We start from the raw sequence: 5607 nt of genomic DNA on the forward strand, positions 1-5607 counted from the left end.
GTAAAAAAAAAAAAAAATGGTTCTAGGGAAATCACACTCTACCCAGCCACTAAATAAGATCACGATGAGACTAAAAGAGTGCAAATGCACTTTATAGGATAAACCGTATTTACCTAGAACCTCATAATATTCCATTCTTGAGCAATATGGACAGTCATTAAGTGTTTTCAGAAGCAACATGTGAAATGTAGTGAAGCCCTTTATAACTGTAAACTGATTCTGCCCTGTGTGATGAAAAAATATAGAGAGATGAGCCAGTATTATCAATTTGAGATGTACTTTTTTTATTGGTCAGTATTAGTGTTATTGGTCAGTATTGTGTATATATACATACATGCAATATGACCAATAAAAAATTATATATATATATATATAGAATTGCAAGATAAAAAGTTGCAATTACCTTTTTTTAAAATGTTTTATTCTGTAGTGGAAACCAGCTTTCATATTTATTAGCTAATCTGTATCAGACAGAAATGTAATATTGGTGAATCCTGAAAAATACATATCAAACCAAACTAATAAAAGATTAAACAAACCAAATACTGTACAAAACAACTGAATAGCAACTAAACTTCTTTAGACATGCAAAGTTTCCATTGTGGTTTCTCTATACAAAATATAACCATCCTACATTCAGCTGGGAAATTATGTGTACTATTCTTATGACTCCACCACCCCTTTGAAAGGTCGGTCATTTCTCCTGATTGGCCTATCCCCTGCTTGCACGCATAGCCAGGGTTCTTCTTGTTGTTCATCACAGGAGGCTTGGCATTAAAATCCCTAGGTGCAGGCGTGCCTAGCACCATCTGAGCAGTCAGGGCTAACCGCTAATGATAATGAGCAGATGACAGGGTCTCGCTCCTGAGGCGAGTTTGGGCCTCAAAGAGAAGCAGGAACATGGGTGACATCTGAGCCCTGCCAATTAGCAAAACCGAAATGCTCAGTTCAGCTCCCTCAAAATGAAAGGAGGCAGCTTTGAACCATAAATATTCTGACAGAGAAACTGTCATAACTTCATGATTGAATCAAGGTTATTATCATTAACTAAAACTAAAACCATTTAAAAAAATTTAAACAAAATAAAAAAATAAAAAAAGTATTTTCTTGTCAAATGTACTCCAATTACCTTTGTTTTATTTAAAACTTCAAAAAAATGACATTTTTTTTACAGTGTAGTTGCCAAGACAACATTTCTCATTTTCTAAAATAACTAAAACTTAATAAAGGAGAACTATTAAATAAAAAATAATAAAACTATATTAATTCTTTTAATGATATTCTAATGGGCCCCTTTGTGACATCACAAAGCCCGGAGACCAACACTGTAGTCCAAACGAGCCATTCGTTGTAGTTCTTGATGCATGATGGGATAACTTAGCCTTGAATACCGCTCCGGAGGATGGATTCAGTGTGCGTTAAGGGCACTGCGCTTTGGCGTTTTTAAGACCTGGGACAGTCTTTCGCACTTACTTCCTCAAGTGGCCAATTTGACATTTTCATAATCTTGTTGAATAACGATCTCTTTACATTAGGAAACTTGATTCCATATTGATTGTCACTGGCATAAAACACAAAGCCTCTGAAGCTGAATCAAACTGATGTGTTTTATAATGAGGAATGCTTCACTCAAAACGATTCTGAGATGCCCTCAGCCCTTATTACATGTGACAACCAAGGCTGAGAGCTGGGAAGAGACACCGAGCCAAGGTCGGGGTCCTCAGCCCTGTTTGAGAGCACAGATTTGATAGAGACAGTGCTTTCCCCCCACCAAATATTCTCTGCAGAGAAAGACTCATCACACACACATGGCTTGAGAACTGCGGGGGATTTGACATTTTCACCAGGAAAAAAAGAGCAACAGCAAAAGTAAGATCTGAAACTGTGACCCATCACATTCAAGGCCATGTGTTTAAAATCCTGCTCCAGGGGAACTCATGTCTGCTTCTGAGCCATATTCCCTAACCATTGCATATTATATTACTCCGGGTGTAATACTGCATGACTCATGCGTGAAAATTGAACTCATTGTTTTTAATAGAGATTGAACCTAATAAACAATACACACAGGTAATGTAGACTGTATACACACTCATATTTCACCATCATAAGCATATATATATTTTTTCCTGGTGGTAGCAGGTCTATAATTTTTAGGACAGACCGAGATAACATTTGTCATAATTGTGAGAGTGACGCATTCAGAATGTGTCTTATTTTTTTGTGTTTTTATGTTTTTTATATTTGTTTCCCATTTTATTCTATGTTGCATTTTATTCTGTATGTGTTTACCATTTTCAAATAAATTGTCTAAAATTAAATTGAGATTTTGCGGGATGAAATAATAAAATAAAATCATACAGGATTTAAAATAATAATAATAATAAATACATAACTTTTCCCCTGTAGAGGTTACATGAAATAAATGGTGTAGAAAAATGTTTTACTCAGAAATTGCTAATTTCATAAACAATTACAAAGAAATGGCAAGTAACGCACTGAATTAAACCTGAAATTTAGGGGGGAGGGGTAGTATTTTCTTGTGGAAAATACTCTAATCTTTGTTTTATTTACAATATCAAAAAAAAAAAACTTTTTACAGTGATAGGTTGTAGCAAACATCACGCTTTGCATTTATTTGACTTAATTTAGGGATAGGTTATAGATTTCAAAACAACTTTAATTTGTAGCAGACAAATATGGAAATATTATATCAAAGTTTGAAACGCATACCTCAAAAAAAAATAAAATACTGTGACAGGAGTTCAAATGTTACACCATTATGTTCGTGGGTAGATTTGATACACGCATATTCAACAGCTACGTCACTTTTCATCTCCCGGTTTTTGCATCTTTTCATTTGATGCAGCGAGCGTGCTTCCTGTTCCCTTCCCATCATGCTTTTGATGGCGGAATGATGAGGAATCATTAATTTTGTTTGTCGCAAAAGGGGCTCGATGTTCTCACGCAATGATATCATAACGTCATTGACGTCGACGGCGATAATAAATAATGAATTTGCTCGTTTATCACGTGGAGGCAGCGTCTGAATAATTTAACCCCTAAGTTACTACACGAGCGTACGTCCCTTTTTGCAGCATCAGTGAAGTATCCCTCCCAACGACGACCTTAATCCCTACAACAATGATGATGTTTTCGCCTTCAGTGCTGCGTTGAGTTATGATAAATCATTGCTAATGTTTATGATGAGAATTATATGATACGCAAACGGAAATGCATCCTGCTTGGGATCCACCTGGTTTTAGACTACGCCACCGTATCGCGCTGCTGTAAGCCGCAGCACCGCACATCAGCATCGGCACAGCTGGACAGCGGCAGCCTGGAAGTAAGTGTTGACCGAACCCGGACACTAGGTCAGGATGTACCTTAGACCTCATTAGACCATTTCAGCCCAAATCAGAATCATATATGAACTAATTACAGTTTACAGACACAAAGCAAATATATATATATATATATATTTTTTTTTGGGGGGGTTTAGTGACGATTAAATGAATCCGTCTTTTTAAAGCAACTCTCTTGGGATAACAACGATATGTTATCGCAATTGACTTTGTTTTAAACAGATGTCGACTCGTCAGTGATTATTTTTAAACCACTGCATTGATGTTTAAAAAAAGAAACGAAGAAGGAGAAGAAAAGAAACATTTTGTTTTAGTGTCAGCTGGTTGTGTTTCACGGGAGAGGCGGTGCGAGATCGCTGTCAAGTGAATGTCTACATTTCAATAACATGCTTTTTATGCAATAGAAAGGCGAAAGGCGTATCTGCATTATTAATGATGGTGGGTTTTAGATAAGCAATGGTTTCTTTTGATTACACCGCCTGTGAATATGTCTGTAACGGAGCTCTAGGCAGTGAAACGAGGTTAATCTCCAAAAACATGATGGCAGTTACTCATGGATGCTGCTTTGTTTATAATCGGGCGTGTAAAATACAGCGGCGCTGGCCATGGTTCTGAAACACACACACGTTCTGATTTATACAATATCAAGTTGTTTTTAGTATAATATTAGACTACTACTTACAAAAATAGTAGGTAAGGAGACTTTTATCCTGCTTGATCGAAAGAGATCTAATCTCTTTCTTCTTAGGAATTAGTTGTTTGTCTCCCTACGACGACCCATAATCCCTACAATGATGATTTTTTCCCTTTCAGTGCTGCGGTAAGTTATGTTAAATCATTGGTAGTGTTTATGATGAGAATTATATGATACGCAAACGGAAATGCATCCTGCTTGGGATCCACCTGGTTTTAGACTACGCCACCGTATCGCGCTGCTGTAAGCCGCAGCACCGCACATCAGCATCGGCACAGCTGGACAGCGGCAGCCTGGAAGTAAGTGTTGACCGAACCCGGACACTAGGTCAGGATGTACCTTAGACCTCATTAGACCATTTCAGCCCAAATCAGAATCATATATGAACTAATTACAGTTTACAGACACAAAGCAAATACATATATATATATATATATTTTTTTTTTGGTTTAGTGACGATTAAATGAATCCGTCTTTTTAAAGCAACTCTCTTGGGATAACAACGATATGTTATCGCAATTGACTTTGTTTTAAACAGATGTCGACTCGTCAGTGATTATTTTTTAAACCACTGCATTGATGTTTAAAAAAAGAAACGAAGAAGGAGAAGAAAAGAAACATTTTGTTTTAGTGTCAGCTGGTTGTGTTTCACGGGAGAGGCGGTGCGAGATCGCTGTCAAGTGAATGTCTACATTTCAATAACATGCTTTTTATGCAATAGAAAGGCGAAAGGCGTATCTGCATTATTAATGATGGTGGGTTTTAGATAAGCAATGGTTTCTTTTGATTACACCGCCTGTGAATATGTCTGTAACGGAGCTCTAGGCAGTGAAACGAGGTTAATCTCCAAAAACATGATGGCAGTTACTCGTGGATGCTGCTTTGTTTATAATCGGGCGTGTAAAATACAGCGGCGCTGGCCATGGTTCTGAAACACCAGCCTGGTCTCATGTTTATACGTAGGTATTAATACGTAACATTTACAAGCACAAAACGTACACTTTTGTACGTTTTTATTAATGCTAAAACGTACAATTTAGACGTATTTCAATGTTTAAAACGTACAAATCGCTACGTATTTTTAGCTAAAAAACGTAAAAATATTTACGTATCTTTTATATCAAGATATTCGTATCAATGCATTTTTATCATTTTATCAATAAGCGATTTAGATTTTTAGACCCCTTAACCTACCCCCAAACCTAAACCTACCCATTTTATAGCGAATATGCATTTTTATCATTTTATTAATATGCAATTTAGATTTTTAGACCCCTTAACCTACCCCCAAACCTAAACCTACCCATTTTATAGCGAATATAAAAGGATATAAAACGCAGTTGATCAAAATATACAGGAAAATAAACATTTTAGTAACAATATAGAATAAAAAATAATTTATAGCCGCTTATCCCACTCCTACCTCTAAACCTAAACATGACTATTTCTGTACAGTATAAGAAAAACATGACAGACAGATGCCATTACAATCATTTATTTATTGCAAAAATGTCAAAAGCAGTACCAAAAGTAATCCAAATGACAATG

General features: G+C 36.3%; 1 protein-coding gene across 1 annotated transcript in view; it reads left to right on the forward strand.

The window, feature by feature from the left end:
* Positions 1 to 4138: 4138 nt before the first annotated feature.
* LOC107732514 (probable cationic amino acid transporter) overlaps positions 4139 to 5607 on the forward strand; it is a 33571-nt gene continuing 32102 nt past the window's right edge. The window contains exon 1 of the mRNA XM_016543871.1: positions 4139 to 4358. The gene's annotated coding sequence lies outside the window, so the exon portion shown is untranslated. The remainder of the gene's footprint in view (positions 4359 to 5607) is intronic.

The sequence above is a fragment of the Sinocyclocheilus rhinocerous genome, unplaced genomic scaffold (genome assembly GCF_001515625.1).
Source record: "Sinocyclocheilus rhinocerous isolate Xijiao unplaced genomic scaffold, SAMN03320098_v1.1 scaffold2053, whole genome shotgun sequence".
NCBI lineage: Eukaryota > Metazoa > Chordata > Actinopteri > Cypriniformes > Cyprinidae > Sinocyclocheilus > Sinocyclocheilus rhinocerous.